Source organism: Alligator mississippiensis, chromosome 4 (assembly GCF_030867095.1).
Source record: "Alligator mississippiensis isolate rAllMis1 chromosome 4, rAllMis1, whole genome shotgun sequence".
Lineage (NCBI taxonomy): Eukaryota > Metazoa > Chordata > Crocodylia > Alligatoridae > Alligator > Alligator mississippiensis.
This window is the reverse complement of record NC_081827.1, coordinates 12,494,859-12,507,392: the sequence shown is the minus strand read 5'-3', so window position 1 is coordinate 12,507,392 and position 12,534 is coordinate 12,494,859. Positions and strand designations below refer to the sequence as shown.

The 12,534-nt window shown below is 44.4% G+C and overlaps 1 protein-coding gene across 1 annotated transcript in view; it reads right to left on the bottom strand.

Annotated features, from left to right (window-relative positions):
• Positions 1–12,534, bottom strand: part of CELF2 (CUGBP Elav-like family member 2) — a 773,712-nt gene that overhangs the window by 513,855 nt on the left and 247,323 nt on the right. The window lies entirely within an intron of this gene.

Sequence of the window (12,534 nt, the reverse complement as noted above, 5' to 3'; positions counted from 1 at the left end):
TGAACTCTCCTTCAGGTAGTTGAAGGCTGCTATTAAATCCCCTTTCAATCTCCTCTTCTCTAGACTAAATAAACCCAGTTCCCTCAGTCTTTCCTCATAAGTCATGTGCCCCAGCCCCATCACCATTTTAGTTGCCTTCCATTGGACTCCAATTTGTCCACATCCTTTTCATAGTGGGGACCCAAAACTGAACACAGTACTCCAGATGTGGCCTCACCAGTGCAGAATAGAGGGGAATAATTACTTCCATCAGTCTTCTGGCAATGCTTCTACTAATGCAGCCAGTATACTGTTAGCATTCTTGGCAACAGGAGCAGACTTTTGGTTCATATTCAGCTTATTGTCCACTGTAACCCCCAGGTTATTTTCTGCAGAGCTGTTGCCCAGCCAGTCAGCCCCCAGCCTGTCTTGGTGCATGAGATTCTTCCATCCTAAGTGCAGGACTTTGCACTTGTCCTTGTTGAATCTCATGAGATTTCTTTTGGCCGAATTCTCCAATTTGTCTAGGTCACTCTTAATCCTAGCCCTACCCTCCAGCTTTCACCAGCTTGGTGTCATGTACTACTCTCGTCAGCTTGGTTTCGTGTGCACACTTGCTGAGGGTGCACTCAATGCCATCATCCCAGTTGGTGATGAAGACAGTGAACAAAACTGTTCTCAGGACCGACCCTTGGGGCACACCACTTGATACTGGCTGCCAACTAAACATTGAGCCATTGATACCTACCTTCTAAGCCAGATGCTCCAGCCAGTTTTCTATCCACTTTACAGTCCATTCATCCAGCCTGTACTTCCTTAGCTTGCCTGTGAGAATGTTGTGGGAGTCTGTATCAAAAGTTTTGTTAAAATCAAGGTATATCCACATCCACTGGTCTCCCTGCATTCACAGAGTGAGTCATTTCATCATAGAAGGCTGGTCAGGCATGACCAGCTCTTGGTGAATCCATCAGGTTGGTAAGGCATGACCTGCTCTTGGTCAATTCATACTGACTGTTCCTAATCATCTTCTCCTCTAAGTACTTCAAGATGGATTCCTTGAGGATCTGCTCCATAATTTTTCTGGGGACTGAGGTGAGACTGACTAGTCTGTAGTTCCGTGGATCCTCCTTTTTCCATTTCTTAAATATGGACACTGTTTGCCCTTTTCCAAACATTCAGGACCTCTCCTGATTGCCATGAGTTTTCAAAGGTGATGGCCAATGGCTCTGCAATCACATCAGCCAACTTCCTCAGCACCCTCAGGTGCATCCCTTTTGGCCCCATGGACTTGTACACTTCCAGCTTTTCCAGGTAGTCCCTATCCTGTTCTTTCACCACTAAGGGCTGCTCATCTCCTCCCCGAACTGTGCTGCCCAGTGCAGTAGTCTGAGAATTGGCCTTGCCTGTGAAGATTGAGGCAAAAAAGGCATTGAGCACTTTAGCCTTTTCTGCTTCCTCTGTCACAAGGTTGCCTCCCCCATTCAGTATGGGACCCACACTTTCCCTGATTCTCTGTACATATTTGTAGCAACCCTTCTTGTTACCCTTCATGTCCCTTGCTAACTGCAACTCCAATTGCGCTTTGGCTTTCCTGACTTCATCCCTGCATGCTCATACTATATTCAACCAGGTTTATATTAAACCAGTTTGGGCCATTTTGAAACTGGTTTATGTGCACCGAACTTCTATTTTGTTACAGGTTTTAACTAGTTTCTGATTACTTAAACCTGTTTATGTGTAACTTCTGCTCCTCTCCTTGAAGTCTGCTTTTCTGAAGTCCAGGGTCCTTACTTTGCTGCTCTCCATCTAGGAGGAGCAGGATTCCCAGCCAGGGAGCAAGGGAGGGAGGTGGCCTTTTTATGGTGGCACCACCCCTTGCTGTTGATTGGCCAAGGGGTCCAGCAGCCCCACCCCTTGCTGCTGACTGGCTGAGGAGGAAGTGGTGCCACCACTCACCATTGGTTGGCCAAAGGGACCCGCCTCTCACCAAAGGGATATTCTGTATTCTGGGGATGTGCCAGTGGCCACCTTAGCTCCAGATCTGGTGATAAGTAGATACGGGCAGACCCAGGCTCTCCCTGCCTGGCTGTTTCCCCACTCCCTACTGTCTGAAGCACCGTAATAAATAAATTAGTTTTTGAAATGGGATTCTACTCAATTCACAAAAGTTATGGAGGAGTGTCCTGAGTCCAACAAAGGGTGCCCTGAGTACAACAAGGTTGAGAACCACTGCAGTAGAGGTTCCTCTGGACCACAGGACAAAATAATACCTTTGATAAATCTCCTGTATTAGTCTAGCTATTAACTAAACATAGGATCCAGTAGTCAGAAGCCAGCATCTCTAAAGTAAGCTCTCCAGATAAACCAGAATAAACAAAAATAGCCTTGATATTCACAGGCGAGGCTGGCAAACTTCCAGGCTCCTAGGTAAAAAATGAAAAGCAGGTGTCCTGGAAGTTCTCATCTTTACAGATTAACTTTTCTGTGTAGTTCTCTCCATTAGCACTTCTTTTGCTAGTGAATCATGATTTTTTAGGGCTCAACTGCCTTTCCTGAGCTCCTCTGAATTCAGAGCAACACTCCTAGATCCCAGGTTTCCCTTTTGCTCTATTGTCTCTCTGTTCAGATTCTCACTTCTTTCTTTATTAGGGACACAGAGAGGGTGATTCATGATTGTGAAAGTCTTCTTGGGGATTTCAAAAGGTCTGTGTGACCCAAAGTTAACAAGAACAGCTTCATCCCCAGACCTTCTTGTACCAGCTCTGAATTATGGCAGTCCTTCTCCTAGGGACAGACAAATAAAGTTTAATATCTGTGTCTGTGAAGGGAGGCTTTGAAAAGACTACATGGAAAATGTGCCTTAGGAGAGGAGGAATCATATATTAGTTCCATAATATTCCTCAAGCATAACCATCCAGCAGATAGGGAGTGTAGGATCATGAAAATCCTAGTGACTGCATGAGATAATTGCCTTTAATTTGACATAATAGTGTATAAGGTTCTTCCATTAAGCAAAAAAAAGGAAAAAAAAACAAAGAAAAAAATATGTGTGGGCAGAGCAACTGAAACACTGTTTGGCATGTAGTTTTGCCCTTCACTTTAGGTACTAGCAACACATAGCAAGAAACCTATTATTTTTTCCCTGCTTGAGAATATTTTTTCCTGTCTTGAAGGAGCCCCACTGTTCTTCCCTCCTTCCCACACCTGCTCCCTCTCTTCTTTTACAGCTGAGCTAAAAAGTAAAGCTATAAAATTTAGAACCACATACTTTGGATATCTGGCTCCTGAGAATGGTAGGTAGGAAGGATATTTTACAAGACAAATTTTAGGGCTTCCTTCAGTGAACATTTACGCATGCGAGTAACACAGCTGCTGCAAGTGAATTTGCTGAAACCCAGTCAGCTGTGAATGTCAAATCCACATCTCAGCACAGATTTCATGGTATTTGGATCCATGGTTCCATCTCTACTAAAAATAAAGTTGTCCAATGTAGAAACTACTGAATAGTGACTATGAATGAGCACTGGACAAGGCTTCTGGAGATAAGTTTTATTCCTCTAACTGGTTTACTGAGTAGTCCTGAGCAACTTACTTCCCCCCCATAATGATAATGAGAGTGGCCATTTAATAGGAGTGTTGAGGAATGCTCTACAATAAGGATAGGTATTAATATAGCATGGTCAGGAAATGGGGAAAAATATTCATGGGCTGTGTAAAAATTTGGCAAAACCAAAATTTGGTCAAACTAAAATTTTAGCCCAAGTAGACAAACTCCAGCAAAATTTCAGAAAATGAACATTTCCAGAAAACAAACTTTAATAGAGAATTTGAAAACTAGATCTGGTGATGAATCTGTTCTTATTTTTTTATAGGTACTCAGTATTGTGGAGCTATTTGCAAGCAAAGAAAATTTGAAGGGGTATGATGGGAAAGCAGCTCAACTCTGGGATAGGGCTAGAGTGCCATAGGACAGCAATAAATGATGCAAAAGGGAAAATAATAGGTTGAAATGCTAAATATGTCCAATCTATGTCTACGAATGTAGACAACATGATTTTATCGCAACATGATAAACTGGAAGTCACAGTCTATGAAAAGAACTATGATCTGACTGGTATCGCAGAGACCTTGTGGGACAGCTCTTATGACTAGAAAGTCAACATTGAGGGCTACCCTGTTTTGGAAGGATAGCGTTGGGAGAAAAGAAGGTGGTGTTGCCTTGAATGTCAAAAATGCATACACAAGTTCTCTGGTTCAGGAGAAAGAAGATAGCAGAGCAGAGTGCATTTAGGTAAAGATAAAAGACTAAAGATACAGCTCTGATATAACAGTTTGTGTACACTAGGGCTGCGTGAAATTTTGCTGAGTGTTTCATTTTGAAGCTGTTTCAATGCGTTTTGAGCTAGAAACAGTGAAATCAAAATGAAACAAAAAACTTCGAAACAGCTTCAAAACGAAATGATGACACTCAAAACTTTTTGAAAGTTTCAAAACATTTCAAGTTTTGAAGCAGCCCAGTGGCAGGAGGCAGGAGATAGCCAGGGCGGTGCTCCAAGTGGCTCTGCAGCCCCATGGAGCTTAGCCCAATGTTGGGAGGTGGAGTGCAGCCCTGGCTCTGCCCACCTCCTGCCACCAGGCTGAGCTCTGTGGGGCTGGCAGAGCTGATTGGAGTGCAGCCTTGGCTCTCCCCACCTCCTGCCACCGGGCTGAACTCTGTGGGGCTGGTGGAGCTGATCAGAGCACAGCCCAACAGCAGGAGGCAGGCAGAGCTAGGGCTGTGCTCCAATAGGCTCTGCCAGCCCCATGGAGCTCAGCCCAATGGTGGAAGGTGGGCAGAGCCAGGGCTGCACTCCATCTCCCACCACTGGGCTGAGCTCCATGGGGCTGCAGAGCCACTCAGAGCACAGCCCTGGCTCTCCCTTGCCTCTTGCCACAAGGCTGGATGACAGGGGGCTGCTGCCTGGGGCCAGAGGCAGCATTAGTCTTCCCTGGCGCTGAGTGCAGGCTGTGCCCAGCGCCAGTCCCAGGCAGCAGCAGCAACCTCCTGTTATCCGGCACAGATCCAGGGGCCCACACCCCCAGGAAGAGTCTGGCACAGCCCTCCTGGGGGTGTGGGCCCCTGGATCTGTGTGCCAGGTGACAGGAGGCTGCCGCTGCCAGCAAGTGTCATGAGTTTTGCTTTTTCCATTTTGGGGTGCAGTTTCTGAGAAACCTCTGCATCTATCTCCTTGACACTTGACAGACTTCTTGTTCTCAGAAGGGGCTACCACTCCTGTAATTTTCATCTGAATCAGGCAAGAAATTAAAAAGTTTTAGGCATTTTCATGATTCACCATTATAGTCTATGGGCGAAACGTGTCAAAACAGTTTTGACAAAACAAAATAGGACAGTGCTTCAAAACTACATTAAATGAAACGATGAAACAAAACACTGTCCCTTCGAAGTGGCAAAATGGATGTTGAAACCAAATGATGGTGTTTCACACAGCCCTAGTGTACACATGTCTAAGTCAACTTAAACTATAGCAACTTAACTAAGATGATTTAACTAAGTCAACTTAAGTTAAACCATGTCAGCGTGTACACATGTACAGATCCCTGACATGGTGGGACTCATCTTGTGGGCCTTCCCCTAGTAGCCCTGGCCAAGTTAAGTCGACATACCATACTCATGTACTTTAAGTCAACTTACAGACTTGGCTAATGTGACTCAAGATAATACACCTCGGAGGTATATTATCTTGTGCTGCATTTTAAATTGACTCTACTCCGTGTGTGTACACTCGGATAGTTAAGTCAACTTAACTGGCAGAAAGCGAATACATGTGCATACATGCATAGTGAGGATTTATAGGCTACCATCTCAGGAAGAACAGGTTGATGAGGTACGTTTCAAGCAGGTGACAAAATCATACAAAAGCTGTAGGATAGTACTGGTGGGAGACTTCGGTTTTTCAGGCATCTACTGGAAGAATAATACAGCCAAACATAAAATGTTGAGCTGGTTTCTAATTTGTGTGGAGGAAAACTTTGTGCCAGAAAGTCGAGGAGACACCTCAGGGGGAACATCTATCTTGGATCTTGTCCTAAACAATTGAGAAGAACTGGTGAAGGATGTGGAGGTGATGGGAAACTTGGGAGGAAGCTAGCATGATATGATAGAATTCCAGATTCTGAGATGGGGAAAGCATGAGGCCAGCAGAACTAGGGTACTAGATTACAAAAAGGTGAATTTCAATAGACTAAAGCATTTAATAGGTATGGTGCCATGGGAGGACAAACTGAAGAATAAAGGTGCTCAAGAGACCTGGAAAGTTTCAAATGGCACAGTATTCGAGCCCAAAAAGACACTGTTCTGACAAGATGGAAGCACAAGAAGAATGGTTAGAGACCAATGTGGTTATACAATTTGCTTCTAGGATGCTTGAAATGTAAAAGGAAAGCATACAGAGAATGGAAAAATAGGCAGGTCTCAAAGGAAGATTACCAGAAAATAACAAAAACATGCAAGGACAAAATCAGGAAGGCATATAAAGAATGAGCAGCTCCTGCAAGGGAGGTTAAAGACAAGAAGATGTTCTATAAATATTGTCCAAAAAAGAAGCTCTAAGCAAGCTATGGGTCCACTGTTAAATAGGAAATGTGAGTCTTAACAGAAGATGCAAAGAAGATGGAGCTATGCAACACCTATTTTGCCTCAGTCTCCACAAAAAAATTAAAGTTGCAACCAGACACCTACTGTGGATTATATGGATAAGGAAGGGAACAAGCTGAGGGATGAGATAACAAGAGAGAGAGAGCTTTTGATGGGTCTGAATGAAGTCAAGTCAGGAGAGCATGATGAACTTCAGTCCACATAATGAAGGAACTGGCAAAGGTGATCTTGGAATGCTTGGTAATAATATTTATGAAGTCACAGGAGATGATTAAGGTACCAGAGGATTGGAAAAGGGCCAATACAGCACCTTTCTTTATAGAAGGCAAAAAGGAAAACCCATGGAACTACAGACCAGTTAGCTCACCCCAATACCTGGGAACATACTGAAGTGTATCCTAAGGAAGCCCATTTGCAATCATCTGGAGAAGGAAAGGCTGATCACAAGAACCCAGCATAGATTCACGAAGAACAAATGGTGTGAAACAAACTTGGTCTTTGACAAAATAACTACGTGGGTGGATGAAAGAAATGCTGTGGATATAGCAAAGCTAGGCTTCAGCAAGGCTTTGACAAGGTCCTGCATGACCGTCTCATAAACAAATTGGAGAAATGTGGGCTGGGGAAATCTACTGTAAGGTGGATAAATAAATGACTCAGTAGCCACAAGAAAACAGTTATTAAAAACCGAGCCATGTCAGAATGGCAGGAGATTTCAAGTGCAGTTTCATAGGGGACTGCCTTATGTCCAGTGTTGTTCAACATATGTGTTCATGATTTAGATGCAAGAACTGAGCAAGTCTGCAGACTATAGAAATCTGGTAAGGACTGTGATCATGTTAGAGGACAGAACAGCAATTCAGAAGGATCTTGACAGATTGGAAAGCTAGTCTAGAGCTAGCAGACTGAAATTCAGTGTTGACAAATGCAAGGTGCTATGCCTGCGAAAGAATCAATAATCAAAAATACAAATACAAATTGGGGGACTGGCTGGATAGCAGCACTGTGCAGAAAGGTCTGGGAGCCTTGGTAGATCACAGACTCAATATGAGTCTGCAGTGTGATGCAGCTGCACAAAATGTGAATGCGGTTTTGGGATGCATTAACGGAAGCATTAGTTGCAAGACAAGGGAGGTGATCGTGCCTCTCTACTTGTCAGTGTTAGGACTCACCTAGAGTGTGCAATGTTGTACTCTTTGTTTTAAAAAGGACTTGAAGTTAGAGATGGTCCAGAAAGCAGCTGACAGCTTACAGAAAAGGTGCGTAAGAGGGGACTTCACAGCAGCCTTAAAATACCTGTAGGGCCGCATAGGGAAGAGGAAAAACACATTGTTTCTTGCTGCAGAGAGCAGGATGTGGACCAATGGCTTGAATTTGCAGCAAAGTAAGTTTAGATCGGATATCAGGAAAAAACTTCTTCACCGTTAAAACACTGCAGCATTGGAATAGACTGCTTGGGGAAGTCATGGACTTTCTATTACTGAAAGTGAGGGTCTAGGGGTCAGGAACGGTCTAGGGGTGGCTATGCCTATGCTCTACTATGAATATTAACCATACACCTGGGCTTTGCTGATTGCCATGGGGCTGGAAGGGAATATTCCCCACTCCTGATGCTGTGTCAGGATTTATTTTACATCCTTCCTCAGAAGCACTGGGTGTTGGCTGGAGCCAAGGCCGGGGATTTTGACTGGGGCTTGCCAATGCTCTGGCTGTCCCTTAAACCCAGAGGTTCCTGGCTAGAGGGTCTTGGCCCTCTGCCCAGGGTCAGACCCATCATCATATTTGGGGTCAGGAAGGAATTTTACCCTATGGTCAGGAGCAGGACATAGGCTGCTGTGGTGCTCCTGTCTTACCTGTGGCAGATTAGGGTGTTTTGTGGTTGTCAGGGTTGACTGTGTAGTTTTGCTAATAAGTGAGACAATTTATTTGTATCCCCTCAGGCAGGAGATTGGACTAGATGACCTCAGGAAGTCCCTTTCAGCAGCTGGATTATATGAAGTCAACTTCCCTTCCTGGTTAGTGCAACTTTTATAGGGATTAGGCCTGTACGAGTAGGCAGCTATTCAATCTGGCTTCAGATCCAGCTGCTTCGGATGCCAGGGATCCAATCCAGATCTCTGGGCCAGTTCCCGCTTTGATCTGGCTGAAGTGGCTCTGAAGCTTCGGAGCCGCCTCTGAGATCCAGCCACAGGGTATAATGGGGAATCAATGAAATATCTATAACTTTGTTGTTTTCTGTCTGATTTAGATGAAACTTGCAGGGATGGTAGTCTCTGCTGAGAGCATGAAGTTTTAAGATCAGTGGAGGGGTTTGGGGGAAACTGTATCCCAAATTCTGGAAAGCAAAACTCATGTCAAGTCTATGTGTTACACCACAGTGGGGTGAAAACTGCAGGAGTGGTAACCCCTGGTGAGGCCACAAAGCATGCCAAGTTTCAAGAAGATCGGTGAAGGAGTTTGGGGATGAACTGCACCTCAAGCTGCTGACAGGCAAAACTCGTGACGTAGATGAGTCTCTGTGTGTTAAGGTGCAGCAGGCTGAAAACTGCAGGGGTGGTAGCCCCTGCTGAGGCTATGAAGCCTGACAAGTTTCAAGGAGATAAGTGCAGGGGTTTGAGGGAAACTGCACCTCAAGGTGCCGATGAGCAAAACTTGTGACATGGGTGACACTGTGTGTGTTAAGGCCCAGCAAGGTGAAAGCTGTAGGCCTGCTAGCCCCTGCTGAGGCCACGAAGCCTGCCAGCTGTCGAGATCAGGTCCTGGGGCCCTGCACCTCTGGCCGCTGACAGATAAAACTCAAGTTCATGGGTGCTTGTGCAACTGACTGTCTCCGTCTTGGGGCAGTTGATTGTCTGTACTGATACTTTCCTGTCCCTAGTCTGTGGTTTTGTAGGTGTTAATTGTTGCTAATTAACTGGTTAAATTAGCTAGCAACTGTGCATTGAGTGAATCATGATTGATTGATAACTGGTAACACAGTAGCTTAGCAACCAGGCCTGCAGTAGTTCCCCGCCCCCACCCCCACCCCTCTTCACCCCAAGACAGACACACCTGCACAAGCACCCATGTCGTGAGTTTTGCCTGTCGGCTGCTAGCGGTGCAGGACCCCAGAACCCCCCTGCACCGATCTCCTTGACAGCTGGCAGGCTTCATGGCCACAGCAAGGGCCACCATCCCTGCAGCTTTCACCCTGCTGCACCTTAACACACAGTGTCACCCATGTCACAAGTTTTGCTTGTCCGTAGCTTGAGGTGCGGTTTCCCCCAAACCCCTGCACTTATCTCCTTGAAACTTGGCAGACTTTGTGGCCTGAGCAGGGGCCACTACCCCTGCAGTTTTCACTCCACTGTGGTGCAACACATAGACGTGACATGAGTTTTGCTTTCAAGAATTCGGGGTGCAGTTCCTCCCAAACCCCTGCACCAATCTTCTTGAAACGTGGCAGGCTTTGTGGCCTCACCAGGAGCTATCACTCCTGCAGTTTTCACTCCCCTGTGGTGTAACACATAGACATGACACGAGTTTTCTTTCAAGAATTTGGGGTGCAGTTTCCCCTGGACCCCTGCCGATCTTCTTGAAACTTGGCAGGCTTCATGCTCTCAGTAGAGGCTATCACCCCTGCAAAGTTCACCCAAATCAGACAAAAAACAACAACGTTATAGATAATTCATCATTTCCCCATTATACCCTATGGCTGGATCTCCAAAGCGGCTCCGAAGCAGTTCAGAAAGCCTAACGAAGCCAGCACTTCAGTCCAGACATGCTGCTTCATATGCTGAAGTGTCTGGAGTTTCTCCAGATCTGAAGCACGGTCCGAAGCCTCGTACAGCCCTAATAAGGATTACCCTGTCTACTGCAGAGGAAATGCCTGAAGAAGGGTGTTTGTGCTGAAAAGCTTGCAAAGAACAATTTTTTCCAACTCTTTAGTTGGTCTAATAAAAGAGATCATATTTACCCAAAGAGCCTTATCTGCTTAAAAGTGTGTAACATTCGGTTGCAAGTCTGAGGCCCAAAGGACCAAGAAAATTCACATTCATTAAAAGTCACTGCAACACTGTATCCAGAAATGCCCTCAATGAGATAAGATCTCAGCCTAAATTGGTGAGATGAAGGTATTGCTTTATTCTAAAGTTTATAGGCTTCGCTCTGAATTCCCTTAGCTTTTATGGTTTTGTGGTTTCTTAACATTCCTTAGCATACCACTGTCTGCAGTACCATGCTTTTTATTACCATACTATTTTTGTTTAAATAATGCAACAGCCCAGAATACAAATTACAATGTCTGTTGGATAAGTGGTCTTACAGTGTTTTAGGTTCTTACTGAGATTACGGTAATTTCATTTGATATAAAGCCTGATTTCTTTTGAAGTTAATATTAAGTTTCTCTCTCTCAAGCAAACTCATGATTGTAACATTACCCAGGATGTAACATGACCCACACTGTATTTCTTCTATAAAAATTAACCTACTATCAAACATACTTTTGCCTTTAGAATGAATGTTTGCATAATGCAAAGCAGCTACTTTGATAGTAATAGAAATAAATGGCTGAAAGAACACTAAGAAATGGAGAGCTTTTGCTTACAATTTAAATTCTTTCAAATGGCAAGGCTGTGTGAAATTCTAATTCACTGTCTCTGCAACAGTCAGTTATTTAAATGGTCCAAAGATTAGGAAATCACTTTAAAAATGTAATTAATACAGGAGCACAATTCTCTGTGGGCTGTAAGATGTGATGCATTAAGTGTAGCAAACAAAACATAGCCTAGGCCAGTCATCTACCTGCATTATACATCTAATCCACTAAAATATGTACTGAGCTTTACTCTATTTGCTTTACAGACTTGATACTTTGTAGTCTCAATATTATACAATGATGTTTACACGTTGGCAACTGAGTCTTAAGGGGTTTTTATTTTTACTGGTTTTTTGGAAATATTCCTACCATTGTAGACTCACTGATTCAAAAATGCAAGGATTACTCTTGTATAACCTACTTCCATCTCTGATGGCTCATTTTAAGGGCAAAAAATTCTGTGCTATAGCTGCCATTCAGTTTTAGACCCAAGATGGGAATGATGCTCCTGCACTGGACTTCAAGCTGTGTTGTGTGTGAGTCGGCATACCTCTGTTCTATAAGATGGTATCTTGCTTCCTTGGGAATCTCAATTTCCAAGTCTTTCTCTCTCTAGCAGTTTCATGAAGCTGACTCCACAAGACAGTAATGCTTTTATGCATTTCAAAGAAGGATTAAAAACTTTTTACTAAAGACAAACTGTTCCATTGCAAAGATCATCTTTAACCTTTGTCAATTGCCAGAAGTTATCATGCCTTAATACTTAAATATTATTCCTACTTAATGCATAGGGAAACTAAGGCACAAGGACAGTGACTTAGTGTGTAACTGTAACTGGGTGCATAACTGAGGGGTGGGAGCACAGCTGACAGGGATGATTGCCTGGTCCCAGGGAAAGTTAAAAGCTCCTAGGGAGGGGAGCTGAAGGAGAGAGGGAAGGCAGCGGTGCTAGAAAGGCAGCACAGAACAAGGGTTGCATTCTTCAGGTGCAAGGAAGGACCACACGTTCTGAGTTTGCAGGTTTTTAGTTAACCCTTTGTTGTTTGTATATTTCTTTGTCTTATGGTTGATGCTGTTTCCTGTGGGGACTAGTTTGCCCCTGGGAAAATAAAAGCTGAATGACAACCCACTACATGTGGTGGAGAATGCAGGGACTTTAAACCCCATGTCAGCCAGAGAGACTGGAACCCTGCTAAAATGGTTGGAGGGGCTGCAGCAGCAAGAACAGTATCTGTTTCAGCAGCTCCAAACCCAGCAGCAGCAGCTCCAGAGAGAGCAGCAACAACAGGAGTTCCTGAAATGCCAGTTGGATGTGAAATGGATC